The sequence below is a fragment of the Tiliqua scincoides genome, chromosome 11 (assembly GCF_035046505.1).
Source record: "Tiliqua scincoides isolate rTilSci1 chromosome 11, rTilSci1.hap2, whole genome shotgun sequence".
NCBI lineage: Eukaryota > Metazoa > Chordata > Lepidosauria > Squamata > Scincidae > Tiliqua > Tiliqua scincoides.
In genome coordinates, this window is record NC_089831.1 from 11579382 (window position 1) to 11599775 (window position 20394).

The 20394-nt window shown below is 47.2% G+C and overlaps 1 pseudogene; it reads left to right on the forward strand.

Moving 5' to 3' along the window:
- The first annotated feature begins 9616 nt into the window (after positions 1–9616).
- Positions 9617–9735, forward strand: LOC136662903 (5S ribosomal RNA; annotated as a pseudogene).
- The last annotated feature ends 10659 nt before the right edge of the window (positions 9736–20394 follow it).

Genomic DNA, 20394 nt, shown 5'->3' on the forward strand with positions numbered 1-20394 from the left:
TTAATAATATTATTAATAAGCAATTAATATTATTAAGTCATTAATATAATCATTAAGTCATAAAAATATTAATCATGAGTTAAACTAAATTGGAATTGGAATTTCCAATTGATATTGGAACGATGAAATTGGAACCATGGAACCATACAAATACATATAAATATAAACCCAAACAATAATAATATATAACAATTCATTTAATCCTTACGAGCCCCGCCCCTTCAGGCCACATGGCCTGGGCTGTGCGAGCCCATAAAGACTCCAGAACCCAGGTCAACCAGGCAGGTAGAGTGGGGCTCGAGTTGCAGTTGTGCTTTGCAGGGCCACGACTCTGGAGCCCAGATCTACCTGCCAGGTAGACCTGGGCTTCCTTCTGGACTTCGAGCATTGGCTGGGTGTGATCTCACTGTTGACGCCCTACCCAGTGGGCATTCCCCTGGTGCACGACTTTGCTCCCCATCCTGGTGGGCGCCTTTCCCTGCTGGCGTGACAGGTTGGGGGGGTCATGCACCCGTAGACCCCCTCCTTGGATCCACCCCTAGGACTTTGTAAGAGACGATGGCAGCAAACACACTTTCCAAGGGTTTTGGAAAGGTCTTTTGTTGAAAAGCAGTAAAAAAAAAAAATAATACCAATAAATGTGTGTATGATTAATGACCAGGGCGCACGACAACAGAAGACTGCTATCTCCAGACCAATCAGACAAACCCAGGTACATGTTTTAGTGCACAAAGAGAGAGGGAAAGAAAAGCAAGAAGTGGAACAGAATGACAGCTGAGAGACAGTGTGGTGCACACTGTACCAGCTCCTGAGCCGTTTTGTACAGAATACAATGTTCCACAGCGCAACAAGCTAGGTTGTCCTCAGGTTCCTTCAGTGATCTCGCAATAAAAACACAACTGAGGATGAGTTCTCATGTTAGACGGGAAAGTGTTTTCTGCTGACCCAGACTATCAGTCCATCGTGGCCAGGATTGCCCATTGGCTGGCTCAAGGGGGTTCTTTCGAAAGCCGTCCTGGCCATGCTAGAGACGGCATACTGGACTTACAAGGTACGAAGCTCCACCTCTGAGTTACAGCTCATCCCTCTGCATTTAATGTAATGTTTGCATTAATGCTTTGCCAATATGGGTTGCTCCCCTCCTGGCTTGGCTTTTACGGTTGGGTAATTGCTTGGAATGGGTGATTGTATCTGCCTTGCCACAGCTTCTCATTGTCAAGTGATGACTGAAATGATCACAGGAACAATGAGAGTTGTCAACTCACTCTTAATTCTGCATCCCCAATTGTCGTTTAAGGCTGACAGGTCAAAAAAAGATCTGGAGAGTGCCCAAGTTCTAGCTATTCATCCAAGAGAGCTCGGAGCCTCCTTCCTTTTACCCCAAAATCTGAGCCTAACTTCCTGAATTTGATCTCACACTTTGTCGAAGGGCCTATTTCAAACCAAGCTGTGTTGTAAGCCACCCAGCCCTAGACATGTTTACTGGCAAGTAGGTCTCACTGTATTCACTGGGAGTTACTACCGTGTAAGTATACATAGGATCACAACTTTAATCAATCTGTTTGAGCAGGTACAAGGTGACTGATGGAGCAATCCTAAGCACATTTACGAGGGACAAGCAGCCTAAGCCCGGAAGCACCCAGGACTCCAGAGGCACCGAAATGGCTACCACCAGATCCTATAGGCACTGAGCTAGCACCAGGAGTCTCCTTGGGGTAAGGGAGCATTTGCTCCCTTAACCTGGGTAACTCAACCATGGTGCCAATGGGTCTCCTCAAATCTGACCCAAGGAGGCCCTGTCAGGCTGCCCAGACTAGTAGGGAAGTTAGAGTTTGTTAGCAGAGGCTGTCGCCATTACTATCCCCCTCCTGGGTTGATCGTCCCCTCCCTACACCCTCCCTCTGCCCTCCCTCTGCTCCATTCCACCTACCCGCCCCAAGAAATCTTACCATTGGCCGCTGCTGGGGGAGCGCCAGCTGGCTGTCCACGTAGCACTGAAGCCCAATGCCAACTGGCACTGAGCCAGCATCGGTGGTCCCTCCTCCCTGGGTGCCTTAAGGCACGTTTGCAACACCCAGCACCGGCACTGGGGCCACTTAGGGTTGGAGCCTAAATCCCATCAAGCTCTGTGGAACTTCTGAGTAAATATGCTTAGGATTGCACTGTGGTTGTGTTAATAAGTGTGCCAAAATAGCAGTCTGTCTGCCCACCGGCAACCATGTTTAAATACTTCAGAGCCAATGATAGCGATGGATTTGGATGACGAGTAAGCCCATTCACATAGCCTGTGGCTCCCTCCTGCTTTGAACCAGGTAAGCTTTAAAAGTCAACCTAGGCTGCCATCCTAACCATACTTTCCTGAGAGTAAGCCCCAGTGAACAAAATAGGACTTACTTCTGAGTAGACCTGGTTAGGATTGTGCCCCTCGTCTGAAACCGACCTAGTCAGTTTCAAGCAACCTAGTCTGAAACTGACCCAAAATGGGTGGTTTGGGTAGCCATTCCAGGTGAATTTCTGAAAGCAAACAAATATGACTTCCCTCCCCTAGATCCTTTCCCTGTTTTTTTTCCATCCAGGAAAAGTGCAAATAATACTCTTCTGGAAGTGAGTGGCCTTGAGGATCTGGAACGTGTTACTTGAAACACAGGGAATGTGAATTAACATTGTCTTCACATTTTGCCAGAGCAATAAAAAGCAAGGGGAATGTTGACATCAGCCTGAATGTCAAATTAACTTTTGCATAATATGGTGTGAGAGCGAGGTGTTGAAACCCGCACACAAGACTTTCCAAGCTGCAGCAGGGAACCCGTTTGGCAGCCGGGCTATGGGTTATTTTTGATGGGTTGCTTTCAAGCTTGTGTTCTTAAGAGCACGGATTACAGCCTTGGTGTGCGTGTGTGAGAGAGATCTGCTTTGGTGGCAGACAGCATTGGCTTGCCACTTCTAATTCTGCTTCCAAGGGTGCTTTAAGAATTGCCACAGGAATGCTTTGAGTTGGGCTAGGGAAGGCCTGGAAGGCGTAGCTTTGAGCCGGCCGAGGGGAAAATGAACAGAGGCGACCCTTCCAAAATGTCAGCAATTTGAAAAACATTAACTCCCATTCCATAAAGAAAATAGCCACAAAGGATGGGCACTCAACTCATGGTGACTCAACTCGAGTCACCCGAAAACATGTTCTTGGAAGACTCGAGTTGTCGACTCGCAACTTGGGGCCAATGACTTTAAAAATGAGTTGGGACTCAAAATGACTTGAGTTCCCATCTTGAGTCCCTATCTCATCTACGTGCATATGTGTGTGTGTGTGTGTGTGTGTGTGTGTGTGTGTGTGTGTGTGTGTGTTTGGATCTGGGCTTATGTGTGTCTGTCTGTGTTCTTGCTCACATTTTTTGCCACTTCCTCATTGTGCCGAAAGACATTGTGGGCAATTTGGAAGCCAGTGTTCAAAAGGATGAGAGCAGCAGGGTATGTTCCAGGAGGCAGGGCCTCAGGGAGGAGAGGAGGAAGGCTTCAGGTTGAGGGGTGGTTGCACAAGACTCATTTCTCGAAAGCATTTGTGACTTGACTCAAAATGTTTCACGGGTGAGTCGCAACAAGTCGGGTCGAGTCACGGGGTCGCTGACTTTGGACTCAACTCGCAACTCAGGCTCATGGACTTGAGCACATTTCCAATAGCTACCCTATTGCTCTGCGCTCTGCACCACTCGGAATGAAAATAGGGAAAGGCCCGTGACAACCCTATTCTCATACTAAAGACAGGGGCATAGAAAGCTGCTGCATATAGAATCAGACTGTTGATTCATCTAGCTCAGAACACAGACTGGCAACAGCGAGCCAGGATTTCAGACCTGACCAGTTACAACCTGTTGAACTAAGGAACCATCTTAAATCTTGTGGTTTCTGGCATCCACTTAAGAACGTGAAGCAAAGGACAATCTGAAAATATGCAATCTGGTTTTCAAAAATCGACAATCTGGTCGGGCTGCCCAGCTTCCAGGACGGGCCTGGAATCTCCAAGAATTGGCGCCCATCTCCAGATGACTGCTGAAGGCCATTCCAGAGATTCTGACAGGGCTTTCAGGAATTTCCAGCATGGCATCGTGTTGGAAAAAGAGAATAATAAATACATCTCCAGAATGGCTTCAGTTAGAGTTGGCAGCCCTAGTCAGGGATCCAGGAGTGAGGAGAAGGAACAGAGATCTCAAAGGCAAGAGAGGGCAGGCGTGTTAATGAGATGCAATCATTGGTAGCCAGCTCTGGGATGGATGCAATTTGGATCTCAGCCAACAGCAGGCAAGAGACCACGTAGAACATATTGCTGTTGGCCAAATGGAGTTTTTGCATGCTCGGTCAACTTGTTCCATGTGATCTTAGAACAGTGCTTTGGTTGTAATTAGAGGGACCGATACACTGACAAGGATAATCACAAGTCCCCCTGTTGCCTCCAGGCTGCCCTCCTATAAAGCCACGTGAGCCCATAAAGAAACGTGGTTTTTTTTTTAAAAAAATTAACTTGAATGGAAGGATTTTGTTCTCTGAGCGTCATCTCTGTCCTTCCTTTTACACATATTTGTACATCCACAATCCCTGGTGCCAACACAAACTGGACATAAGCATCTGGGTTCCAAGTAATAAGGATGGCCAGAAGATTTTGTTTTCCTAAAACTGTATCTGGTTTGTTGCATTTTTATCAGCATCAAACCGCCGCAGCAATCACATTGGATATTTAATTTCAATATGCAGAAATAAAAAACAACTGTGTACGTGTCTGTGTGTGATAGAAAGAATTAATCCACATGTGAAAGCATGAGGGACACCAGAACCACTAAAATGAAGTGTTGGGAGAGTTAGAACAGTCAAAAGAAAATCTGTCTTTACCCAATGTGCTCATACCCATCATGGCTTGCAGCTGTGCTGAACTTTTCATCCGGAAATCTGCCCAATCCCCTTTTCAAGGCATCAAGACCAGGCACCATTACCAGATCCTGTGGCAGAGAGTTCCACAGATTACCCAGATTAAAGAAATTAAAAAAAAATTGGTGTGCCATGAGCAGTTGGTAGGTGTGCCGTGGAAGTTTGAGGGGCAGCCTTTAATAGTAGTGGGACCTCAGTATCCACAGGAGAGCCGTTCCAGGACCACCACCACCCGTGGATACCAAATTACGTGGACAGTGAAATCCATGGGGTTGGGTCTGCCGGCAAACCAAAAATGCCTTTCTGAAGCCTTCAGGAGGCCGTCTGAGATACCTCCCTGCCACCTTCCTGCATCTCAGAAGACTTCCCAGATGCAACTGGAAGGCACTTCACTTCCTCCTCCAGTGCGGACTCAGAATCTGTGTTGAGTCAATTCCGCAAAGCCTGCCCTCTTTATACCCTGTGAGTGTTTTGTGGCAATATTAATATTAATATTCATTAGTAAAGTTATTTCCACCTAATAGAAAAAGCTGGAATTTGCAGGGGAGTTACAGACTTTGGCTGTAATCCTAACCTCACTTTCCTGGGAGTAAGTCCCACTGAACACAAGAGGACTTACTTCTGAGTTGACCTGATTAGGATTGTGCCCTTTCTCTCTTGCCAACATTTGTGACAGAATGCATGGATCTAGACCCCTCCCGTCCCCACCCCAGCTGATCAGGTTTTACAAGTTATCTTCCAACATCTTATAGTGGCAGCTGTTTGGGTAGGAAATACATGGAAGTCCCTGGGGGGGGGGGGGGGAATGGCTTAAAAATATGTCAGTGATAGCAAAAAAAGGGAAGAGAGTGGAAGAGGGATGGAAAGAAAACAGTATAAAGGTCAGCTAGAAAGGAAACAAGTAGATCCATCCATCCCTAATTTAGTTCACACCTAATCCACAATCCAAGATTAATAAACCAATCAAATAAGGCACCCACTCTAAAAACAAAAGACAAGCTACCCATGCAACAGAGAGGAAGGGTATCTTTCCTTTTTATATATTTAAAAATCTTTTAATCAGTGGCATCACTAGGGTTCACATCACCCCCCCCCCATAATGGACCTCTTCCCATGTAGTGGGTGGGGCAACTCCCCAGGCGGTGCGCAATGTGATGCACCATTGTCCCACCCCGCTGGTTTTTCGGCTCTAACTATGGAATAGAGATAGATCAATGTGGTTTGTTCCATTGCGTTCCTCATGAAATTACGCATTGAACGACACAGAACATGATGGTATTAATTTGAAAATACCAAGTTTTTAAAAATTTTGACTAGCAGTGGTGTCGCCACCACCCCAGTGCGCATCAACCAGTGGTCCTGCACCCCCCTCACAACCTCCTAACGACACCATTGATGGAGGTATGTTCAGTGACTTTGTATAATACAATGTTGCTTGCACAGTGCAAGTTGTATCAACCTGAACGGTACGTGATAGCGATACATAGCAAGACTCACGTTGCAAGGCTCACATGACAATGTTCTGGTGATATTGTCCTTCACGTGACTACTGGTGAACCTAGATGTGACTTGAAATGTGTCACTGCATTTCTGCCTATGTGGAGACATTTGCCGCTGCTGGAAAAGCCACCTCCGGAAGTAGATTAGTGCTGAAGGTGTCCACCTCTACCCGCCCTGTTGACCACTTCTATTGCTCCTCCTGTTTCTTGGATACAAAAAGGAAGTGGAGAAGAAGGCCTGTAGAGGAGAGGAGAGTGGAGGGCTAGAGCATCCTGCCACTCTCACTTCCTTTTTTGCTCTTCCCTTTCAAATCCAGGGACCAGAGGGAGGAAAGGGAACAGTGTAAGCACCAGGTAAGGGAGGGGTCAGAATGCCATCTCAGGCGTTGGAAGGTCAGGGGGGCAGAACTTTCTCAGTGTCTGTCTTCCAGAACCCTAGGATCTTAACAAAGAGATGCCTGAAGATATTGGTGCTTGCTTTTGAAACATAGGATCCATGTGTGACTTCTACAGCAGTGTTAAACTTCAAACAGTGGAACACACTTAAAAAAAAATTACAGTGATTCCTTTTGAATGTTGCTACCTATATCGGTGCATCACAGAAGCGATTATAGAAAATCAATTTAAGAAGTAGATGTTGTCTCTCTCTCTCTCTCTCCCCCCCCCCATGCACCATTTTCTGTGGCTCCCAGGCTGCCTGAGAATGCAATGCGCTCTCCTCTCCTTGCCCTCCTGACTATGGCGGTGGAAAAATAATTGGGTGCAGCAGGGCATGTTGGCCGGTGGCTTTAATCCCCATCCAGGTGGCTGGAATCCAGTCCAGGATTTACAGTGCTCTGACCCTGAGCTGTCAAGAAGGAGCAGCAAGAGAAATGGGGTGGGCGGGTTAGTGTAATAATCATTTGTTTGATGTGACAAGCCTGATAGGCTTGATTTACTCACAGGCTGATAGGCTTTTAATTGAGCACCTCTATCCCAGTCACATCAAAGGCAGGGAAGCTGACAAGGAGTCCCTTTTACTGGAAGCTCTCCCTGATTGACAGATCCTGGATGCTAATTTTGCCAGGGTGGGAATGGATGTTTTCCTCTGGATTGGCCTTAGGAGGTATAAGGCCTGTTTTGTTTTGTTTTGTTTTTCCAGGGGAGTGTCCATTTGTGGCTTTTGTATATAGAATATTTCTTGCATAATTTTTCCAACTGCCTGTTGGAGGCGTCTCTTAATTGTGATGGTTGTGTTGTTTCAAGAGCTCGGTTAATGTACACAACATCATAGGTGGCTGTCTTGGGACATGACGAGAATATCCACAATTTAAAGTCAGATAAGACTTTAGGGCCCAATCCTGCTCAACTTTCCAGCCACAATGAAGCCTCGAGGTAAGGGATCAAATGCTCCCATACCTTGAGGAGGCCTCCAAGACTGCCTCCACCACCACCACAGGATGCAGTGCGTGCCCCATGGGTACATCTGCACTGGCACTGGAAAATTGGATAGGATTGGGCCCTTTGTTTGAATTGGTCAAAGTAACCAAGTGTAAAGTGGTGAGTTTTCAGGTTTTACAGAACTCTTCACAGTAGAAGTGGGGTTAATGAACTAAAAACACATCACACCACTTTCTGCACGTCTCATTTTTATAAAACAAAAACAAAAAAAAACCCAAAATCTGTGAAAAATAAAACTGTTCTGTTAGGTTTTTATTTATTATTTAATGGGGGGGGGTGCATGGGTAATGACTGTGTCTTCATTTGCTGACACTATACCACCTATATCACTTTTTTTTTGTTGGCATCCTTCAGTCTTGGAAGACCACAGTATCACGCTCTGAATGGTGGCTCTGGAACAGAGTGTCCTCTCCAGCGCACGAAGCCTGGTAAAGTAGATATGGAGAATAGACTGTTTCCCATGCAGCAAATCCCCCCTCTCTACATTGCTGAAATGGTCCAATAGAAAGGCAGAGGCCAATACGGTTGGTTCCAGCGGCGTCGCAGGAGTTGCCAGAACGTGACTGTGTACAGCCATGAACTGCCTCAGGGACTCCAGCTCCGGATTTTGCCTCGAGGTTGACTCCTGAAGCCTTTTCCATAACTGGACGTAGCCACAAGGCAGTGGAGGTTTGGGGTCAGAGTTTTCCTTCTCCCAGATGAGCTGCCTTCTCAGGTTAACGAGTCCCATCTACCCGGTGGCTGTTTAGTCGCCTCTTACGACAAGTACAGCCAAACTGAGGGCCCCCAGCCCCCAGGGGAATATATCACCTACCTAGTACACTTTAAAAGCAATTTCAATTTATAACTCGAACATAAATTTTGAAGAAAAAACACAGAAGAGCGCTTTCTGCTAACTGTTGGAAAACACCAAAGTCCATGGAAAAAATAAAATTGTTTTCTCCCATCTCTATTAATTGGGTCAATGGTAAGCCAATGGGGGGGGAGAGGAAAAAGGGGGCCTGCTGCTGCAGAAGCATCAATCATCGGCCGTTTGTCAAACCTAAAGATGGAGCTTAGAGAACTTACTGCTTCTTGAATTTGAAAAGCATGAGATGCTTTCAATGAGTCGCCAGGTCAGAGGTATCCAAAGACCCGATATTGCTGAGGTGGAGGCTGGTGATATCATATGAATTGGTCATGTCACAAGCACTGGTGCATCGGGGGGGGGGGTCAAGAAGGCAAATGCCCAGAGTGCCTCATGGAGAGGGGGTGCCACAGTGACCACGCCCCCGGCCCCCCTTTTTTTGGTTTGTTTCTTTAGGTCCCCTTACCAGGCATTAGAAGGCCTTCTGCGGTCTTCTAGGGGCCAGAGAGGCAACATGTGGCCTCTCTGGCACTCAGTAACCCAAAACCATTACTTCTGGTTTTCTCTGATAACCAGATGTGATGTTTTCAGGCCAGGGGCGGCATTTTGCGGCCCAGCCCTGGCCCTGGGCGGCACAGGTGCCAGGACCACGATTGGTCACAAGGCTACCAACCCTTGAAAAATGACTACTAGGCGTGATGGTGTAGTGGTTCTGGAGTTGTCAGATCCAGGTTCAAGAAGATTCAAGTTCAAATCCCTGTTTAGCCATGAAACTTCCTGGGTGACCCTAAACCAGTTACTCACAGTCTCACGTACCTCACAGGGTTGTCAGGAGGACAAAAGGAGGGCAGAAACTATGTACACCACCCTAAGCCCTTGGAGGAAGGGCAGTATCAAAATGTGAAAATAGTGTAGTGGCGGATTGGATTGGGCTACCCTGCACATACCTGATCTCATCTGATCTCAGAAGCTAAGCAGGGTCAGACCTGGTTAGTACTTGGATGGGAGACCGCCTGGGAATACCAGGTGCTGTAGGCTTCTACCATAGTCTTTCGAGAATGAAGGTTGCCAACCATCTCCCTATACTGAACACTGTCTCCCGATCTTGTCTGATCTCAGAAGCTAAGCAGGGTCAGGCCTGGTTAGTACTTGGATGGGAGACCGCCTGGGAATACCAGGTGCTGTAGGCTTCTACCATAGTCTTTCGAGAATGAAGGTTGCCAACCATCTCCCTATACTGAACACTGTCTCCCGATCTTGTCTGATCTCAGAAGCTAAGCAGGGTCAGGCCTGGTTAGTACTTGGATGGGAGACCGCCTGGGAATACCAGGTGCTGTAGGCTTCTACCATAGTCTTTCGAGAATGAAGGTTGCCAACCATCTCCCTATACTGAACACTGTCTCCCGATCTTGTCTGATCTCAGAAGCTAAGCAGGGTCAGGCCTGGTTAGTACTTGGATGGGAGACCGCCTGGGAATACCAGGTGCTGTAGGCTTATACCATAGTCTTTCGAGACTGAAGGTTGCCAACCATAAGCCTTATCCAATAGTTAGAACTTCTAAAGCAGTGTTTCTCAAACTGTGGGTGGGGACCCACTGGGTGGGTCGCGAGCCAATTTCAGGTGGGCCCCATTCATTTGAATATTTTATTTTTAATATATTAGACTTGATGCTTCCATGGTATGTGACTGCATTTGGGGAAATGTTACAGACCTGTATTTTTAACAACCTACTATGTATATTCTTTTAACAATGATAGTGAATGGGACTTACTCCTGGGTAAGTGTGGGTAGGACTTCAGCCTAGGATTGCTAAAAAATTTCCTGCTTGCTGACACCACATCTGGTCATAACATCACTTCCGGTGGGTCCTGACAGATTTTCATTCTAAAAAGTGGGTCCCAGTGCTAAATGTGTGAGAACTACTGTTCTAAAGGATACCAGAGAGAAAATATTCCCCCAAAGGGATGGGAAAATGTAGAAATGCACCACACTGAAGGTGTCATCATGAGCACTTCCCAGGAGAAAAAAAATTGATAGAGCCCTAAGGACGGGGGCCAGTGGTGGCTGCACAAAGCTTTCTGAAAAGTTGAGAAGCAAGAAGAGAGCGTACAGGAAGAAGAAGGGACAGTTAAAATGGAACATTACCTAAGTACATCCAGCACTAGTAAAGATGTCATCACAAAAGTGAAGGCACAGGATGAACTGAGACTTGTGAGGAATGCCAAAACTGGGCGGGGCGGGGGGGGAGGCAGCTATGTCCAAAACAAGAGGAAAGTCTTGATTGTCCATGCAACTGACATGCATCTGACTTGCTACTTTCTTGAAGCAAGTCAGTTGCATGGCGAAGACCAGGCAGTCATAATGGACGATAGACAGAGCTGCTTAATTCTAAGGTGGCATCCAGCTTCTCCCACAAGGGAAAGATGGCCCGGCCTGACAACAGTTGCCCTAAGAAAGAACGGGGAACATCACAGCTGAAGATATGAAGACGCGATAAGGGAACACCTAGTTTCTTCCAATCAATTGAAGTCTCCAGGGCCAGGCGAACCACACCCCCAGGGGAATGAAGGTGCTTGCAGATCTGATCTGGGAGCTGCTGTCTGTCATCTTGGAGCACTCCTGGGTGATGTCCCCGAGAATTGGAGGCGAGCAAATGTCCCTGTCTTTTTAAAAAGGGGGACAAGGAGGATCCAGGAAACTACAGATCCGTCAGCTTGACATCAAAACTTGGAAAGATCCAGGAACAGATTATGAAGCGGAATGCACTTGGAAAATAATGGGGCCATTTCCAGGAGCCAGAATGGGCTTGTCAAGAACGAGCCGTGCCAAACAAAAGCTCATCTCCTTTTCTGATGGAGTGACTAGTCAAGTCGATCCTGGGTCTGCCATGGACAGAATGTACCTAGATTTCAGCAGAGCATTTGGCAAAGTCTCCCATTGTGTCCTTGCGGATAACATGGTAGAAATGAGGGCTAAATGATTTTACCATCAGTTAGGTTCTGAACTGGGTGTGTGACCATTCCCAGCAAGTGCTAATAGATAGCAGTATTCCAGGGTCTTCTGCCACCCCGGTGTGTCCCTTTAAATGTGTCACCCCTGGCCTGACCCAGAAGCAAATGTGGTGATGTGATGATGTCACCACAATTACTTCCAGCATACCCCAAGAGGTTGAGCAACGCTCTGAGGGGTCGCCCACTTTTTTTGCTTTGAAAGAAGTAGACAGCTGCTCAGAGCATGGCATAACTGCTCTGAGTTGCTGTGGAGGGGGGGCAGTAGATGGGGGCACCATCTCCCCGATGTGCCACTTGCCCCTCATCCCCTCTCAGGTTGTTGTTGACAACCTTCAGTCTCGAAAGACTCTGGTATCACGCTCTGAATGGTGGTTCTGGAACAGCGTCTAGTGTGGCTGAAAAGGCCAATTCGGGAGTGACAATCCCTTCCACACTGGGAGCAAGTGCAGTCTGTTCCTGGTCTGTCTCCCTGGCTATGGGCCTTCCTTCTTTGCCTCTTTGCCTCAGACTGTTGGCCAAGTGTCTCTTCAAACTGGGAAAGGCCATGCTGCACAGCCTGCCTCCAAGCAGGCCGCCCAGAGGCCAGGGTTTCCCACTTGTTGAGGTCCACTCCTAAGGCCTTCAGATCCCTCTTGCAGATGTCCTTGTATCGCAGCTGTGGTCTACCTGTAGGGCGCTTTCCTTGCACGAGTTCTCCATAGAGGAGATCCTTTGGGATCCGACCATTATCCATTCTCACAACATGACTGAGCCAACGCAGGTGTCTCTGTTTCAGCAGTGCATACATGCTAGGGATTCCAGCACGTTCCAGGACTGTGTTGTTTGGAACTTTGTCCTGCCAGGTGATACCAAGGATGCGTCGGAGGCAGCGCATGTGGAAAGCGTTCAGTTTCCTCTCCTGTTGTGAGCGAGTATGCTAGTGCTAATAGATGGTTCCATGACAGCCTGCACAGGGGCAGTGGAGTCACTAGGGATTGCATCCCCTGGTGAGGGAGGCCAGAGCATCACCCCCATGATGGAACTCCTCCCATGCAGTAGGTGGGGCAATGCCCCGAGCTTTGGGCGCAGTGATGTGCCATTGCCCCTCCCCTGCTGGTTTTTTGGCTATAACTTTTGATAGAAAAGAGATGATGGTTTGTTGCACTGGATTCCTCATGAAAAGATGCATCAAATGCTATATAACATGATGGTGTCATTCAAAAATACCAAGATTTAAAAAATTTAGGCTATTAGTGATGTCACCCCCCGGTGTGGCCTGCACACCCTGCATGCCCCCAGCGACACAACTGGACATAGTTATCAAGTGGGGTGCCACAGGGCTCTCTCTTGCTCTTCAACATTTTTATAAATGACCTGGATTTTTTTTTTGGGGGGGGGGGGAACACTTATCACATTTGCTGATAAAACTAAGTTGGGAGGGGGGCAAAGACTGCTAACCCCCGGGAAGATGAAAGCAGAATTCAAAATGACCTGGACAGATTTTATTATTGGGCCCATACCAACAAGGTGAAGTTCAGCAGAGGAAAATGTAAAGTCCTGAGTACAAAGGATCAGAGGCAGAAGTGGAAGCTGGGGGCGACTTAGCTTGTCAGCAGGACCTGTGGAAAGGATCTGGGTGTCTTAGTGGACCATAAGTGAAGCATGAGCCAGCAGTGTGATGCAGCTGCAAAAAAAAGCAAATGCACTCCTGGGTTGAATTAACAGAGGCACAGGGTCCAGGAACAGTTCCACTCCATTCTACACTAGGCAGACTACACTTAGAATACTGAGTCCAGCTTTTGGCACCACAATTTAAGAAGGACGTGTGTAAGTGAAATAGGTCCAGAAGAGGGCAAGAAAGATAGTGAGGGATCAGGAAATCTAATCTGATGAGGACCAGTTAAAATATATTACTTTTCAAGCCGAGGATGGGCAGCCACCTGTCAGGAATACTATAGCAGTTGCCTGCATGGAGCAGGGGGTTGGGCTAGATGACCTCCAGGGCACCTTCCAACTCTAACATTCTACGATTGTTAGAGTTGGGTGGTTCTGTCCAATTGTTAAGAGGTGGGGGCTAATGATTAACAGGGTATACTCCTGCATCACCACCACCACCACCACCCCAAAAAAAGACCTGACATTAAGCTTTGCCTGCTGCTTGCCTGTGGGGAAAAAAAGCTGGAGAAACAATGTCATTTTGGGCCTTTTCTGTTTCCAGTGTGTGAAGGATGGGCTGGGGAGATAGGTCCACTCATCTACAGCCCACAAACGAGTACTTCATACAGTCATCACCACCTAGAAAATAATTGCACAGACTGCCCCATCCCCCTCTAAAAAATGTCATCTCTTTCAAGCCATCTTTTGTTTATTATCCTAGTGCAGATGGAATCAGAAGCTTAGAAAGGCATTGAATGTTTTCCACGATGAGAAAAGGCCAATGGTTTGGCAGCAGCTTGAAAGGAGGAAGGCAGGGAGTTAACTGAGACCTGAAAAGTACCAGTGAATTATTCGGTACATCTGAATGGGTTACTTTAAAATCCTTTCAAGAGACTGGTCCTCATTGAGAATGGTTGACATAGATCAGTGGTCTTCAACCTTTTTCATGCTGTGACCGCAATAAATAAATATAGAGACTGGGGACCCACTGCTGATTCTGCCCACCCCTCCTGGAACCCAATACGCCAATCCCCACTTCCCCTACCTCTTGTTTCTTCACAACAACCCTATGAGGTAGCAACCTGGGCAGGGTTGGCCTTAAGAGCTGCAGGGCAAGAGGCTGCACAGGATTATATCAAGCATTCAGTTTTGATAAGGCAGTACCGTTACTGGATTAGATCCAAGCCATCTCTTCCATAGGCTTTAAAAAGTCTTCCATAGGCTTTGAAAACAGGGTTGCAACAATGGAAGATCAGAAGATCATCAGGTGGGTGATGTGGTGTTGACAGCGATGCCATGTTTTGACAGCTGTTTGACAGCTCTGGGAAGGGCAGGGCTGGCTCTACAGCTGTAGTCAGTCAAGGCCAATGGAGACCTGGATGGACACCTGAGCTTCATTTGACCTTGATGGGACTTTGAATGGACATGGACTGAAGAGATGGCTCACCTGAGCCTAATTTGGACTGAACAAGGAGCCAAGGAGGTAGCTCACAGCTGAGCTGCATTTGGACTTAATGGGACATACAAGGATAAAAGGGAGCTTCAGAAGGAGCAAAGCTACTGAGACAGAGCTACCCTGATCCAGAGAGAGATGCTACCTGACCAGAGGGACCCCAGAGGCTACCTGACCCAGACCTATGGGGAAAAAGGGGACTGCCAGGACTCTGCTGGAGGAGACACTCTGCTGAAGACTGGACTGTGCTTTGGAGACTGGATTGGACTTGAACTGGAGGCTTCAGACCTTCACCCACTGACTTAAGTGGAGTTTTGGGGAGGGATAGCCTCTAGACAACAGGACTTGCAGGGAGTGTATGTGTTTGTAGCAATAAATTTAGTTAATTGCTCAACTGATAAGGAGTTCTGCATTTCTTTGCACACCACAGCTGTTGTTCTTGGAAAAGGAGGGTGTTAATTAGCCAAAAAGTGGGCATTAGAAGGGAGTTGGAATATTTGAACAGGACAAACCCCTCAAATGAGGCTTCTCAAACCCACTGGGATCATGACCCACAGGTTGAAGAACATTGTCATAGATGAATAATCACCTCCATCTTATCTACGACCTTGGTCTATAACCTCACATACAATCCAGATGTTCCTGGTGACAGCCGGTGGCTCTGTTCCAGCCAGCATCAGCCTACTTATTGAACTGACCAAGGTAGTGGATTGGAAGGTGCACCCTCCACCTTCACAACCATCTTTGAAACCACCAGAAGTCATAAAAGGTATGAGAGAACAGGACATGCTTTGTATAAAAGGTAGTAGGGAAGTTACTGGACAAACATAGCTAGAGGGGGAATTCCACAATACAGGCGTCACAACTGAGGTGCCCTCTACTCAGTGATCACCAGTCTTAAGGTGGTGTCACCTAGAAAAGGTCTCCTGGAAAAGATCAGAATTAGTGAGCAGGCTCATGTCACAGAAGATCATCCACTAGACATGTCCAGCACACGTGTCTGGCGTTGACATCATTCAGCAGCTGCTAAAGACCCACCACTGATCCGAGACCATCTCCGTGCCTGTAGACTTCATGTGGTAGTGGTAGAGGAGACTCTTCAAGGCTCACCCAGTTAGGAGAGGCCCCATGGAGCACAGCTGATGAGGGCCCCTTGATATCTGGAACAGATCTTAGAATGGGCCAGGTAGCTTAGGGCAGAGAATCTTCAATAGGTGTGATCTGACCAAGGTGATCACTGTTGTAGCAAGACCTGAGGATAGGTCCAGGGTGACCAGGTACAATGAAGCAGGGTTTCTCAAACTTTGAGGGAGCTTTACTCCCTTAGTAAGTTCTTGTGTGGGAGGGGCTAGGGCAGCAATGCAATCCCCAGGATTGCGTCACGAAGCGGGGTGCTTGTACATAAGAACAACCCCACTGGATCAGGCCATAGGCCCATCTAGTCCAGCTTCCTGTATCTCACAGCTGCCCACCAAATGCCCCAGGGAGCACACCAGATAACAAGAGACCTGCAAGGCTTCCTGGGAATTGTAGTTAAGAACATAAGAACAGCCCCACTGGATCAGGCCATAGGCCCATCTAGTCCAGCTTCCTGTATCTCACAGCGGCCCACCAAATGCCCCAGGGAGCACACCAGATAACAAGAGACCTCATCCTGGTGCCCTCCCCTACATCTGACATAGCCCAGTTCTAAAATCAGGAGGTGGCACATACAAAACACACATCCTGCAAAACGGAAGTGCTTTGCACCCGCTTCTTTTGCAGGTTCCAAGCGTTGGGGAGCACTGTGCAGGGCTGCCTGCACCTCCTGCAGCCTGCTGCAGCCCAGCATCATGCAAAGTAAGGCACAAGCACCCCCCCTTAGTGACACGTTCCTGGGGATCGCATTGCTGCCTCCCTCCCCTTCCCCTGCCCCTTAAAGGGACAGGGGAAGTGTTACATGAACCACTGCAATGGAGGATAGTGTTGAGAACCACTGCAATGGAGGATAGTGCCTATATACCTTTAACCATTGTATAGAAGAGGGAATCTGGGCAGGTGCAATTTTTTTAAACACGTCCATACTGAGCAGCACTTAGGTCAGATCCGAACTCCCCTCCCAAACAGCCCAGCCTTACAATGGGCTGCCTGGATCTGTACCAGCGATTTAGCTGGCACCGATCTGAGTAACCTCACTGAGGTGGCTGGGGCATTACTCTGGGTAAGGAGACGCAAGTCCACTTACTCTGAGTTGGACCAGGTTTACCTCTAACCCTGTGCTGGATAGTGCAGACCAACCAGCCTGACTGTTCCAGGGCAGTTTAGAATTGGGCTACCCGAATCCCAAACAACCCTGTAGGTGACATTTGTCCACCATTTTAAATGCTGAGCCTTTGAGGAAATCAGTGAGATTTCCAAGGAAGCTTCGAAAGCAAAACTGGTGGCCCAAGGAAGGGATGTCAGCAGGCAGGCAGTCAATAATAATAATAATAATAATAATAATAATAATAATAATAATAATAATAATAATAATAATAATAATAACTCAGTATTTATATACCACCTTTCTGGTCATCGGATTACTCCTCTGACTTTATTCAAGGCGGTTTACATAGGCAGGTGCTTCTAAATCCCTCAAGGGGATTTTTACTGTCATAGAGGTTATCTCTTTCAAGAACCAGCAACATTTCAGATGGATCTTCCTGGTTTGGTCTCACTTCTGGCCTCCAGTTCTCCCACGCAGGCTGACAAGCAGCTCCATCTCTCACATGGAGACAACCAAGAGGCTTCTTGCTAACACCAAGAGCAGGTGGAATCACTCAGCTGGGCTTGTCAGCTGCTTCAAGGTCTCGCCATTCTCAGCCGTTCAGGGAGCTGCCAGTGTCCTCAAACCGGCGACCTTCTGATGTTATCTTCGGGCTAACGGAGGCTCTACCCTCTAGACCAGACCTCCTGCTCTCCTGCCAGAATCACAGTCAAGAATTGCTTATGTTTGTTTGAAACCGAGAGTCACCACAACCACAGTTTTTCTTTTCCCCTTGACAGTATTAGTTAATTAAACTATGCAAATTTGAAACATCTTAATTTCTATAATATCAGTACTCCAGTCTTAAACCATTTGGCATCCCCAGTCTGGCACGTACATTCCATAAAATGTTTGGAGCGGCTCTCATAAAAATGAAAAAGGCAGTAAATCAGGTTTAATTTATTCATGTTCTGTTTCATATGAAAGCATGCCAAAATCAGATTATTTATGAGCCCTTCATAACAATAGGCATTTTTATGGGTAGCAAATGACAAAAAGAGAGGCTTTTGGTGGTTGCTTTTGTTGTTTTTTGCCTCTTCTTTTCTTCGGCATTTTTTTAAAATGTCTTTTCGAAACATTTTTGTTGCTGTTGACTGTTGGTGGGACCACCTCATTTCAAAGAAAATATTTAATCATTCATAATAGTAGAAATAATTTATATTTCAATCATGAAAAAAACACTTAAGATTTCAGAATAGAACAGACCTTCTGGGTAATCCAATTCTAAATTGCTAAATATTTTTATGGGGGCTTGAATCAGCCAGTTGCAGATGTGCTGTCTTCGTAATGAGGGGTCCATGTTGGTGGGGACATCTCTGTGGGTGCTCAGGATGGAAGATCATTATGGGGGATATGGGCACCTACATATTATCTATCTATCTATCTATCTATCTATCTATCTATCTTTAGTATTGGCAACCTTCAGTCTCGAAAGACTATGGTATCGCGCTCTGAAAGGTGGTTCTGGCACAGCGTCTAGTGTGGCTGAAAAGGCCAATCCGAGAGTGACAATCCCTTCCACACCGGGAGCAAGTGCAGTCTGTCCCTGGTCTGTCTCCCTGGCTATGGGCCTTCCTTCTTTGCCTCTTAGCCTCAGACTGTTGGCAAAGTGTCTCTTCAAACTGGGAAAGGCCATGCTGCACAGCCTGCCTCCAAGCGGGCCGCTCAGAAGCCAGGGTTTCCCACTTGTTGAGGTCCATCCCTAAGGCCTTCAGATCCCTCTTGCAGATGTCCTTGTATCGCAGCTGTGGTCTACCTGTAGGGCGCTTTCCTTGCACGAGTTCTCCATAGAGGAGATCCTTTGGGATCCGCCCATCATCCATTCTCACGACATGACCAAGCCAACGCAGGCGTCTCTGTTTCAGCAGTGAATACATGCTAGGGATTCCAGCACGTTCCAGGACTGTGTTGTTTGGAACTTTGTCCTGCCAGGTGATGCCGAGGATGCGTCGGAGGCAGCGCATGTGGAAAGCGCTCAGTTTCCTCTCCTGTTGTGGGCGAAGAGTCCATGACTCGCTGCAGTACAGAAGTGTACTCAGGACGCAAGCTCTGTAGACCTGGATCTTGGTATGTTCCGTCAGCTTCTTGTTGGACCAGACTCTCTTTGTGAGTCTGGAAAACGTGGTAGCTGCTTTACCGATGCGCCTGTTTAGCTCGGCATCGAGAGAATGAGTGTCGGAGATCGTTGAGCCAAGGTACACAAAGTCATGGACAACCTCCAGTTCATGCTCAGAGATTGTAATGCAGGGAGGTGAGTCCACATCCTGAACCATGACCTGTGTTTTCTTCAGGCTGATTGTCAGTCCAAAATCTTGGCAGGCCTTGCTAAAACGATCCATGAGCTGCTGGAGATCTTTGGCAGAGTGGGTAGTGACAGCTGCATCGTCGGCAAAGAGGAAGTCACGCAGACATTTCAGCTGGACTTTGGATTTTGCTCTCAGTCTGGAGAGGTTGAAGAGCTTTCCGTCTGATCTGGTCCGGAGATAGATGCCTTCTGTTGCAGTTCCAAAGGCCCTTTTGACATCCGAAGCGGAGTGAAGCAGGGCTGTGTTCTTGCACCAACCTTGTTTGGGATTTTCTTCGCTGTCCTGCTGAAGCAGGCCTTTGGAACTGCAACAGAAGGCATCTATCTATCTATCTATCACAATATTTATATACAGTCAGTTCTCATTATCCATTATTATGCAGTGGTTCTCACACATTTAGCACCAACACCCACTTTTTGGAATGAGAATCGAAGTGATGTCATGACCGGAAGTGACATCATCAAGCAGGAAAATTTTTAGCACTCCTAGGCTGCAATCCTAATGACATCACTTCAGCAGGTGCCGTGAGTGCTATTCAGCCCACTTGTACGAAACGGGTTTGACACCTCTACTCTAGATTTTTTTTTCTCTTCTGCCTTCCATCAGGAGATTGGTTCAGAGGCCCCGAAAAGATAGTTTCAAAACAAATAATTCCATCTTTTTAACCTGGTTGCCGATAAAGAAAAACTATTATTCTTTTCTGAGCTTGGGGGCTGTCCAAACACCCATTCTCGGAGGGGCCCAACGTGGACTGGTGACTCTGTAAGAAAGGAACATGGAAAGAGGCTGCATCTCCAATCATGACCATTTGACTGCATTTTCTACAAAGAGGCTGACTTTGTTCATGAAAGGTCTTTTTGTAACCCAAAAAACATACACGCATTAAACAAAATAGCATTAACTCATGTCGCTCTGACCTGATGTCAACCACTCCGTGTGTGTTTTCATCCGCTGCCCCGTCCCTGCAGAATAAAAGAGCTATTTTCCTTTCGAAAGCACTTTGATAAG